The 13,141-nt window shown below is 33.8% G+C and overlaps 1 protein-coding gene across 10 annotated transcripts in view; it reads right to left on the bottom strand.

The window, feature by feature from the left end:
• The window catches only part of LOC138333188 (sodium/calcium exchanger 1-like), a 198,659-nt gene that overhangs the window by 129,469 nt on the left and 56,049 nt on the right, over positions 1 to 13,141 (bottom strand). Inside the window, exon 1 of one of the 10 annotated variants that reach the window (XM_069281382.1) lies at positions 4,375 to 4,394. The exons of the other annotated variants lie outside the window; for them this stretch is intronic. The gene's annotated coding sequence lies outside the window, so the exon portion shown is untranslated. Of the gene's footprint in view, positions 1 to 4,374; positions 4,395 to 13,141 lie in introns of those variants that run through there. 10 annotated transcript variants of the gene reach the window in all.

The raw sequence follows: 13,141 nt of genomic DNA, 5'->3' as shown, positions 1-13,141 counted from the left end.
CTGGAATCAACAGATTCCAGTGGAGTTCCAGTGGAATCCACCGAATAACAAAATCCAGTGGAATTCCACTGAAATAAAAAAAATTCCACTGGAATTCCAATGGAATTTTTGAACTCCAGTGGCATTCCACTGGTATTCCAGTGGCATATAGAATTGTTTCCATTGGAATTCCAGTGGATTCAAATGACACTTCACAACAGACATTATTTCTTATCAAATATTTAAATTTAACATTAAACCAATAAAATTGATGAGAAAACCTTTCATATTAAATGTGTTTGTTTAAGTTCTAAATATCCAAGGTTTTTATATGCTTTAAGCCCACATATCAATTCCCATATCTTCCTGCTTCTAAGTTTAAAGTCACATGACCACATGAGTCACATGACTTATATATGTTTCCTGCCAAAAACAATCACCATCCAAAATGGCTGCTGTGTCTGCTGGAGTGTGGAAGGGGAAACATGTTTTAACTTAAATGGAAGTTTTCCCAAATAAGTGAAAGGATTATCTCATTCCTGAATTTCTTTAGGCACAGATGAACACTTTCAGTAAGTTAAAATTTATCTGCATTTCTTTTTCAACATGAAATTGTTGCACCCTGATGTTGCCACATGTATAGTGCTTATATTGGTTTGTGTATTTGTCAATTGTTATTGAAATATATTGTCTATATGAACATGCTTTACAACTATAGGTTTATTTTGGACAAATACTTATTTCTTGGAATGTATTATGAAATTGATTGCTGCATATCCCTGAAAACAGATTTTCTTAGCATTTATCTGTGGCAGTTTGAAAACATAAGGAACACAGTAAACTGTTGCCATAAGAAATTGTTACATCAAATATTTAATTGGGTAAGAATTTCAGGATTCCAACAGAATTTCCATTGGATTGGTAAACAATTTCATAAAAAATACCACTTTAATTTTATTTGAAATATCATTGGAAACACCAGTTGAAATATCAATGGAATCCAGAGGAATCCAGTGGAATTCCAATGAAATTTTCTGTGGGGGCAACACTGGAATACCACTGGATTCCAGTGAAACTCCAGTGGTATTTCAATGGAATACCAGTGGTAAAATCTTGTGGAATCCAGTGGCATTCCAGTGGTATTCCAGTGGATTCCAGTGGTAAAATCTTGTGGAATCCAGTGGAATTCCAGTGGTATTTCAGTGGAATTCCAGTGGTAAAATCTTGTGGAATCCAGTGGAATTCCAGTGGTATTCCAGTGGTGTTCCACTGAATTCCACAAGATTTTACCACTGGAATTCCACTGAAATACCACTGGAATTCCACTGGAATACCACTGGAATTCACCTAGTTTTTTTCACTAGGGATATGATTATAGGTCATCCTGACTCTTCAAATCAGATGACTAGAATAAGAATTCCATGAAAGTTAATGTAACTGCATGGAACCAGCACATGGAGAGAAATTTTATTTTCTAATAACAATGTCTTTAAGCTCTGAACTTCTGATCTAGGAAGCAATCATTTGCAAACATTTTGGTACAAAGGACTTGTGTGCAGTTTGAGCTTAATAGACAAAGGAACCTTTGCCTTAACTGGCTCCAAAAAGTACTCCCCAACAAGCACTTGTTTTAAGGAGTGGTTCAAATAAATGCTCTTAGAGTCATTGTTTTAGCAATGATAATGACAATTAAGGATCAATGGAAATTGAAATTAAATTGATCACTGTTCCAGAACTATGACAATAGATTACATGACTGGTTGGGCCCATTCCTATATAGCTACCTATGTAGCTGTAATATTGCATTAGGCTTGCTGGCAGTCAATTTGTTATTCAAATCAGGCAAAAAGGCACCATACACAAAAAGAGCCCTAGGGGAACACATTCACAGAACTTGAAACTGATCCCTTCATTGCATTTCCAAAAATAGCATAGCAAAAATGTTTACAAATCATTGATAACTCATTGAACATCTTTAACTACTATCAGATGGTGTAATAATACAATGGGTTAAAAAATCCACTTCAAAATTAATTAATTGAAACTGTATTTAATTTGTGACCCTTCCCCACAAATTTCTTTGGTATGATTCAATGTCTTAAGATCTCCCATTTTAAGACACAAGCTTAACAAATAGTTTTCTGATGAAAACAACAACTATATCTATAGATGTCAAGACACAAATAGAGAAAGTTGTGCTCCTGGAATAATGCTTGTTAATGTATTGAACATTTGAAGGGTTAGGTTATCAATATTTCTAACAAGCCTCACATATTTCTTGATTAGTTTGCAAGTTAATTGAATTTTCAACAAGACAACATTTGAATTCATTACCTCAAACCTCAATGGAATCCAGCGTTGGAACAAACATCAACACATATAATCACTCTGTAAAATCAGAGTTGACTTCGTCAAAAAGAAAGGCTGGAAAGGATCATTGCACTGCTGACAATATCAGCTAACAATAAATCTCTGAAGGATTCTCACTCAATCAACTGTCTGGTGTGATTACAAACCAGTCGGTGATAATCTTGTTAACCTGACAATCTGACTATCAAACGATACTATGAAGAATCTGTTATAAAGAGTTGTATAGTCTAGGGGATAAATTTGGTATATTTATGATGGAAAAAAAATCCTATATACCGCTAATACGTTGAAACAATCCTAAATGTTCTTAATTAGTTTCTCTGTATATATATATAGCCTAATTATAAAAACACAATGCATCTTATACACTAAGTATTATTTATCTGAAATTAACTGTAAATTTGAATTTCTTGTCAAAACTGTACTCCATTTTTCAGACAATCATTGTATAGTGTTATTAGACACCAAATATTCTGGGGGTACATATTTTTTGTTCAATTATGTCCCGTTAGCCAAACGCGGCCTGGCAAATTTGAGTAAAAATTTAGTCGTTTTTGTGCCATGGTACACTTTTATGCGGTACACAAACGAAGCTTTTTTTACTCGTTTCTGTACCATGGTACACTTTTATGTGGTACACAAATGAAGCATTTTTTACTCATTTCTGTACCATGATACACTTTAATGGCCGAGAGCGGCTGTTGATACAAAATGACCCTTAGTGCACGGCTATTAATCTTCTGATTAAACCAGAAATAACCCGACACTTAGGAATTCACTCTCTTCTATAATCTTTTTGGTGCTGGGATACTTGTAGGGAAACTGCAATTAATTTGTAAAAAACTGTTATATTTTTATCAGTAAAGCAACTGATGATTATGATCATGAATTGAATCAGATCTATTTCGTGCATTTTTACCAGGACATTTCCGTATATATTATTGTTGTTTTGTTGTTAACCTACATTTGCATGTCGCTATTTATCTTGCACAATACCTGAGTCCTTTTTAATGTTAAAAGAACAACACGTAAAAAGAACATAAATATAATGTTTAGTATTTGAATCGTTTTTACAAGATCGTAGCAACTAAGTATAAAAAAAGTCAAGATGGGAAATCGCCCGTACATATAGTAGAAGTAATTAAAAGTGTACCATGGCCGCTATCGGCTGCTGTGTGGGACAGAAATAGAAAAAACATATGTAACTTTAAAGTGTACTTCAAATGTGTATCGCGGTACAGATTTGAGTAAAAAATGCTTTAATTGTGTACCATACAAAAGTATACCACGGTACACAAAAGAATGAAAATACTTCGTTTGTGTACCATGCAAAAGTGTACCATGGTACACAAACGATTAAAATATCACCTAAATGTGTCCGGCCGCTTTCAGCCATAAGTATATTATATAATGCAATTTAGCCCAAATCAGGCGGTACCACAGCAAGGTTCAACAGGCAAAAAGTACAATACTGCCTGATATTGAAACCCCTGGTAGAGAGTGTGATTTGTATGGCTTAGAATTTACATCACAAAATCCCCCATTTAAAATTTTGAATTGCATGCATTTCATATGTGTCTATAACGGTTGGAACATATTCCTGAAAAAAAAATATTCACATGATACAGTATTTTCAGTTCAGTGACCATGGTTAATGATATTACTGTTGAGACCTGGCCCCGATTTCTCGAAACAAACTTCAGTCAAAAACTGACTTAAGTTATAAATTTTCATATAAGTTACATAAGGAGAAAAACTTAAGTTTTGACTTAAGTCTGCACTTAGGTTTCGAGAAATCGGGGCCTGATGAGATCCAGTTTTACACCAGTGGTTAATATATCTTATCTGTACTGTCAGTGTAATTAATTCCTTATGATGCCAATATTTCAGTGAATTAATCATAACAAATACAAAATTCCCCAAACATTATAATGACAGCTTTTCAGTTTGTAACACAAGTATGTAACAAATAGTGATAAAAAAAAACATTTTGAAATTACAATAATGAATAATTAACAGACTTACCATTACCAGCATGGAGATTGAGTTTAGGTCAGTGTTTTAAGTTCACAGATCTATGTGGTATCACCAATGGTTATCCTGACATATCAGGCTTATAACATGTTATATATCTCTGTTATCCTACTATATAACAATGTATGTTATCAGACGAAAATGTTATCAGTAACAGAGTATATCTACCATCAAACCAGAGAGCTCTCACTTGGAGTGTTGTACTGGGTATACAACACTGACTGTTAGAATATAACTCAATAAAACTACAATGTTCTGCCATACTGGGTAACCATTTCACATGCCCTATCAATAATTATACACTGTATTGGCATATAACAGTAAATATTTACTACCAGGAGAATATCAATGCAGGTGCCCTGAGAACAATAGCCATTTACCTGTGAATATTCCTCCTGAATGGGATATATCTATTGATTACGATTGTCCAACAAAAAGTGCTAGCTGTTAAAAACGTGGCCAGCAGTGCTAGGTATACCTGTGCTACCTGTGGAGCATGGAAGCTGATAGGGGATCCATATAATGGCATTTATTTTTTGCATATATAATGGTAAAAGTGATGTGTATTAAGGTTATATCTGGAAAAGGTACTGATTACAGTGTAAAGATAGATGTGAGATAAGTTAATTACGATGTAGTGGAGTGTCATACGTGATAGACACTGCGATGGTGTTACAAGCAATTCTCCGCTCAATGGCTAAAACCTTTATACACAAAGTCCATTAACTCTAACTATTATGATACCTAGCGCTAATCTACACTATAATGATAGCTAGATAGGACAAATGACCAGTCTCGTGTCACTACTGTATGGAGCCATAATCTACAAAGTTACGATGACAATGCAATATTACAGCCATAAATGGAACTGATGGACATTGAGAGAAATGTATTCCAGTTCAATGATTAAATCAGGTCCATTAGGATTCCAAAAGTATCTAAACTGAGGCTAATATATTAGGGTGAAGTTTTCAATTTGTCCTTGTGGTAAACCAACTTATTTTTATGGCAACTTAATTTTGCATTTTTCTGCCGTACGACTTATTCACGACAATTTATTTTTGCGATATAGACTCTTCTATTTGATTCTACTTATGTTCGAAACTATTTTGTGGCAATTTATTTTCACAATTTCCTATTGCCCGTGAAATACATGAAAATTAATCGCACATGAAAATAAGTAAGTTTACAGTATTTTGAGTGATTAGTCTTACAAACAATGTTTGGATCACAGACAGCACATTTTTTTTAAACATAGCCCTCCCCTTCCATCCCTCCTTACTCATTTTGTTTATTACTCTCATTAGAACAGAATTTCAAATCTTTGAATTGATCTTTCCTAAATTCAGCCAAAACCAGCAAATCTGTTTTAGTCCCATAAATATTTAGTGACCTAATTGGGACTTTGGGGCAGAATTCTGTACCAGGTTAATACCTTTGATAGTCGCTGGGTCATGACCCTATTGTACATTAGTCAAGCCTCTGTTGAACGGTCATGACACAAAACCATTAACCTTTATAGAACAGCTTTAGCATTACTGATCACATTTCTCATTGGTCATCGGTTTTTAAGACTTAATGCCACAATTCTTCATCCATCTCCCCTGTCCTAGTTCTATAACTATACATTAAACCAAATATTCTAAAATGCATTGACTTCAAGTGATGGGACTCCATGCAATAATATCACAACTTAACATTTGTTTTAGTAGACAGAGCAAGATTTGTACCTAAATTATACACGAAAAAGGCACAGAAATTACCAATTATGGAAGCCAAGTCAAATAAAGTACAAGTTTTGCATCTTTATCTTTCGGATATTTTTCTCTTCCATGCCATCATTTCCACATTTTCAATATTGCAGGTTTCAAAACTATACAATATATGGCTACATTCATCTAGGAAATCAATGGTGAAGACTAGAATATATATTGCAGCCTTATCCATATTCACTAAGCTATGAATTTGGATCAAAGGTAATACAGCAGCATATATTTGGGAGCATTACAGAACATATCAAGCAGTATATCTAGCAATTCCTTTGTATTGCGCAAAGTGGATTATTTTGATGAGAGTGTAAAAACAAATGTAAGCAATACTTAGATTTAACATGTAAAGTTCAGTGTAAGGCCAATACTTTACAATCCGAAGCTATAAAAAAGGTAAAATGTTTATCATGTTGGAACAAAGGCCTATAACTCTTATAATGCACAAAAGTCACAATTTTTATACAATACATTCTGTCTGTAGGAATAAAGAAGAAATATTATAGGAAATTTAGTTATGAGCAGGAAAAAGACTAGAATAATACCCGATATATTTTAGTGACTATATTGTTCTGTATATTGTGTCAGATAAAGTTTCATTGAACTGATCAGTCTATAACTGTTGTGATATATAGCTTGTTTCACCTGTATTGTTACCTGCCAAAAAGAAAGGCCATGATAATAGGTCAGTAGCATGCTGAAATGAATGATGACCTTGACTCCAATTGTCATAAGAGTCAATCTGTCTAATTATTCATTCAGACAATTTCAACTGCTTGGGATGATAATGTTCAGGGAGAGAACTTACATAGGCACTGCCTGTTGTTTGATCCCATTTCAATTTAATTGAAATAGAATTTTGTTGTAATTGAAATTGAAATTGATAATGTTGGTAATGGTATGTTTCAAATCAAAATTTTTGAAGGATTGAAGGTCAGTTGAAGCTGATTAAATTATGCTAATGTTATTCATTTGAACAAACTCTGGTGACTCTTCACTTCAGCATATGATAACGCCATGCTATATCAGGTCTCTCTTGTTCCATGTGGTTATTGAGATGAAGCTATCTAAAGATGATAATTTATCTGAATCCTATAACATTAAACTGATTCAATAATGTCAAGGTTATTCATTTGAACAAACACTTGTGAATTTTCACTTCAGCATTCAACAAGACCATGTGGTTACTAAGATGAGCCATTTAAAGATGAAAGTATATTTGAAACCTGTAGCATTAAACAAAAAAGAAAACTTGACACCAGCTGTATAAAGGTGGGATGATAGACTCCGCACCTTTATATAATCTCATTTAGCAAGATAGGTTAGAGATAAAATATCTCATTATTTTCAAATGAAGTGGGACCCATTGGAACATGCTAAGCGTATAACTGTCAGAATATAAACCAAAACCCAATCAAAATTTATATATAGCATAGTGTGTAGTCTGCTGGAGAGGGTAAGTTCATGCTAATATGATTTCAAACAGTATGACACCTTGTGTCACTGTAGATGATCCACCTACGTAGGCAGTATGCAGCAAATTATCACAGATCTTTATAGATTGAATTACTCATATTCCACATTCCTCCTGGTGAATGGTAATAAAGCTAGTTTAATTTCACATAAATGTATATCTCTGTAAAATGCATGAGACTTTTATTAAATTATGGTCTTAATCATGCTGTATTGCATTTACTAGGCCTTAAAAATAAGCTAATATATATTCTCTCTCCTATATGTTTGTTGTACATATAAAATCATATTCTATTACCTCCTCAACTAATTTACAACTGACTCTGCCTTAATTAGTTCACATAATTGAAATTATGTAACCTAATTAATATTGTAGCCATTTGAAGATACTTCTTACAACATCAGGAAAACTGTCTGGAATTTTCTGAACCTAACTGTATTAAGATTCATGGAAGCCAGTCATACACATAGAAGTAAGTGAATAAAATTGATAATGGTAGAATGACATAATAGGTAATTGTTTTTAATTGACTGACACCGACAAGGCATGCCACACCCACCAATCGGAGTTTAACGATAGTAAAATTATCTTAATTACCAGTTCTATGATCATGCAATTAAACTGCAACAGGAATATCCAAGGACACAGAAACTGCAGAAATCATTATACAGGTAAATTGATGACCTGTATTCTGCCGCAGAAACACATACTGTACCAGTAATATTAATCAGACTTTCACACATGCATGTAAGATCCATAAGAACTACTCTTTGAAATATTTGCTACTGTACATAAATACTCTCATCCAAGGTTTCCTCTACTGTACATAAATAACTCCATCCAAGGTTTACTATACTGTACATAAATAACTCCATCCAAGGTTTACTCTAACTGTACATAAATAACTCCATCCAAGGTTTACTCTACTGTACATAAATAACTCCATCCAAGGTTTTCTCTACTGTACATAAATAACTCCATCCAAGGTTTACTCTACTGTACATAAATAACTCCATCCAAGGTTTACTCTACTATACATAAATAACTCCATCCAAGGTTTACTCTACTGTACATAATAACTCCATCCAAGGTTTACTCTACTGTACATAAATAACTCCATCCAAGGTTTACTCTACTGTACATAATTAACTCCATCCAAGGTTTACTATACTGTACATAAATAACTCCATCCAAGGTTTTCTCTACTGTACATAAATAACTCCATCCAAGGTTTTTACGTACATAAATACTCCATCCAGTTTCTCTACTGTACATAAATAACTCCATCCAAGGTTTACTCTACTGTACATAAATAACTCCATCCAAGGTTTTCTCTACTGTACATAAATAACTCCATCCAAGGTTTCTCTACTTACATAAATAACTCCATCCAAGGTTTTCTCTACTGTACATAAATAACTCCATCCAAGGTTTTTTCTCTACTGTACATAAATAACTCCATCCAAGGTTTTCTCTACTGTACATAAATAACTCCATCCAAGGTTTTCTCTACTGTACATAAATAACTCCATCCAAGGTTTACTCTACTGTACATAAATAACTCCATCCAAGGTTTTCTCTACTGTACATAAATAACTCCATCCAAGGTTTTCTCTACTGTACATAAATAACTCCATCCAAGGTTTTCTCTACTGTACATAAATAACTCCATCCAAGGTTTACTCTACTGTACATAAATAACTCCATCCAAGGTTTACTCTACTGTACATAAATAACTCCATCCAAGGTTTTCTCTACTGTACATAAATAACTCCATCCAAGGTTTTCTCTACTATACATAAAATAACTCCATCCAAGGTTTTCTCTACTACATAAATAACTCCATCCAAGGTTTACTCTACTGTACATAAATAACTCCATCCAAGGTTTTCTCTACTGTACATAAATAACTCCATCCAAGGTTTACTCTACTGTACATAAATAACTCCATCCAAGGTTTACTCTACTGTACATAAATAACTCCATCCAAGGTTTACTCTACTGTACATAATAACTCCATCCAAGGTTTTCTCTACTGTACATAAATAACTCCATCCAAGGTTTACTCTACTGTACATAAATAACTCCATCCAAGGTTTACTCTACTGTACATAAATAACTCCATCCAAGGTTTTCTCTACTGTACATAAATAACTCCATCCAAGGTTTTCTCTACTGTACATAAATAACTCCATCCAAGGTTTACTCTACTGTACATAAATAACTCCATCCAAGGTTTACTCTACTGTACATAAATAACTCCATCCAAGGTTTTCTCTACTGTACATAAATAACTCCATCCAAGGTTTACTCTACTGTACATAAAACTCCATCCAAGTTTACTCTACTGTAATAATAACTCCATCCAAGGTTTTCTCTACTGTACATAAATAACTCCATCCAAGGTTTACTTACTGTACATAAATAACTCCATCCAAGGTTTACTCTACTGTACATAAATAACTCCATCCAAGGTTTTCTCTACTGTACATAAATAACTCCATCCAAGGTTTACTCTACTGTACATAAATAACTCCATCCAAGGTTTACTCTACTGTACATAAATAACTCCATCCAAGGTTTTCTCTACTGTACATAAATAACTCCATCCAAGGTTTACTTTATTGTACATAAATACCTCCATCCAAGGTTTTCTCTACTGTACATAAATAACTCCATCCAAGGTTTTCTCTACTATACATAAATAACTCCATCCAAGGTTTACTTTATTGTACATAAATACCTCCATTCAAGGTTTTCTCTACTGTACATAAATAACTCCATCCAAGGTTTACTTTATTGTACATAAATAACTCCATCCAAGGTTTTCTCTACTGTACATAAATAACTCCATCCAAGGTTTACTCTACTGTACATAAATAACTCCATCCAAGGTTTTCTCTACTGTACATAAATAACTCCATCCAAGGTTTTCTCTACTGTACATAAATAACTCCATCCAAGGTTTACTCTACTATACATAAATAACTCCATCAAAGGTTTTCTCTACTGTACATAAATAAATCCATCCAAGGTTTTCTCTACTATACATAAATAACTCCATCCAAGGTTTACTATACTATACATAAATAACTACATCCAAGGTTTTCTCTACTGTACATAAATAACTCCATCCAAGGTTTACTATACTGTACATAAATAACTACATTCAAGGTTTTCTCTACTGTACATAAATAACTCCATCCAAGGTTTTCTCTACTGTACATAAATAACTCCATCCAAGGTTTTCTCTACTGTACATAAATAACTCCATCCAAGGTTTTACTCTACTGTACATAAATAAATCCATCCAAGGTTTTATTTACTGTAAATAAATAACTCCATCCAAGGTTTACTCTACTGTACATAAATAACTCCATCCAAGGTTTACTCTACTGTACATAAATAACTCCATCCAAGGTTTACTCTACTGTACATAAATAACTCCATCCAAGGTTTTCTCTACTGTACATAAATAACTCCATCCAAGGTTTTCTCTACTATACATAAATAACTCCATCCAAGGTTTACTCTACTGTACATAAATAACTCCATCCAAGGTTTCCTCTACTGTACATAAAAACTCCATCCAAGGTTTAATCTACTCCAGTCCATTACTAGTTTTGTTCTATTTATCATGAAACAACTAAATTGAAAATATGAGTCACCAAGTCCATTCTGAACTGTCATCAGTTCATTTTGATCATAGATAAAAGAACATTTATCAGCAAGAACTAATTTTGTATTCGAACCAATAATTAACTATCCTCTCCCCTGTAAATATCCTTCCTCCCTTTTTGCGGCCTCAACTTAAACTTGCCTGAATTTCAATCTTCTTAAAATGTAGACTAAAAATTAGAATACCACACAATTACAATGTACTTTTTTCTATTTCACTTCTTTTGAAAATTGATTTGAGGTTCTGTAGTTTCTTTCTCTGTGCTCGTTTGTGATGTGATATCAAAATCAGAACCCAAGGGGTAATTCATGAATGTTTCATTAAGCATGAGGGTTGAGATTTCATTATCACATCTCTAAGGTAGGAAATCATCTATAGTTACCTGTTTCCAATGTACTAAAGGAAAGGATGAGATAGTCTCAGAAGATTCAGGTATTTTCACTGCGACATGATCATGGAGATGTTGACAAAACATCAAAATTGATGACATTATCAACAATATATATACCACAATTACTCTGCAGGAATTCACCATGTGACGTCACATGACATTGTTTTCCCAGTACATCCAGTTGAAAAGGTCAAGAAGTACAATCCTTCATACTCTGGAAGTAATGACAAAGAAATCTCTAATGGCTAAAACCAGTGACAAGCCCTGGAAGGCTGGGTGAAGTGGATATATATACGGTATATCTTTTACCCTGTCATTTGGGGCATTATGAAGAATGGTCTCCATACCATCATCACTGATGTATGGTACACGCTGTGACCATACGTATCTATGAACAATTTAACATGTATAACAATGATACATTAGGCCTAGAAGTCATCTTGTCAATTTACCACCATACCTGGATCTATATACAGCACCAGAACAATGGTGACCACTTATCATCTAAATGGTAATGAAATATAAAAATGCTTGGCCTTGGCTGGCCATAAAATCATCTTCACAGTAAGTATCCCAGATAGTCAAGGTGATCAAAGATAATTACACATATATCAAAGACAGCCGTATCAGATTTATCATTGACTCCCAATAGATTCTCTATACTCTGTGTTAATATTCAGGAAGGACTCATCTTTATTGTGCCCTGGTTAAAATTCTTAATAATTAATGAAGGAAAAAAAGAAATTCTTGATGCAATTTGCATTGCTTCAGAATCTTTATTGAATGGTAAGCTATCAAATGAACTAAAATAATGCCATTGAAGCCATTATTTCAAACTTAATACCATAATTATTTCCAGCAATCAGTGTAGATGAATATTTTTAGAATGACCCTACGAACAAACGGCTGCTTAGACAGTTCCATTAGCAGCAGGTGTGGAATCTCCACACAGACACACATATGGTGTAGGCCCAAGAGAGAATAAGAGCAAGCTGTAACCAATATTCCTTGAAGCGTTAAGGAGAGAATGAATTATGCAAGAGGAGCTGAAGCCTGTGATTCTATGTACGTCTGTCTTTGCTGACTCCTTCACAAGGCATTGATCTATGTGAAACCTTATTCATGAAAAGTTTAGCCTTGTTAGTAAGCACAAAGTGATTTTATTCATGACTGTCAGTATTTAACAAGACCCTAACAACACCAAGTACTGGAACCCTTCTTGGTATGGCTGACCATTTCTTGCCTTTCTTCAATTCTATGTAACCTTATGCCCCATTGGGACATAGCAATTTATCAGGCTAAACTGGGAGGGATAACACAAGGTCAGGGTCACATTGACATACATCAAGTAAACACAAAATTTGACCAATATGTTAACACTAACAGAAACATGTTGGTCTTCACATAAGTTTTTTCTTTCTTTTTTTTCTTCTTTTTTTTTTTTTGGG

The sequence above is a fragment of the Argopecten irradians genome, chromosome 10 (genome assembly GCF_041381155.1).
Source record: "Argopecten irradians isolate NY chromosome 10, Ai_NY, whole genome shotgun sequence".
Lineage (NCBI taxonomy): Eukaryota > Metazoa > Mollusca > Bivalvia > Pectinida > Pectinidae > Argopecten > Argopecten irradians.
This window is presented reverse-complemented; position numbering and strand designations above follow the sequence as displayed.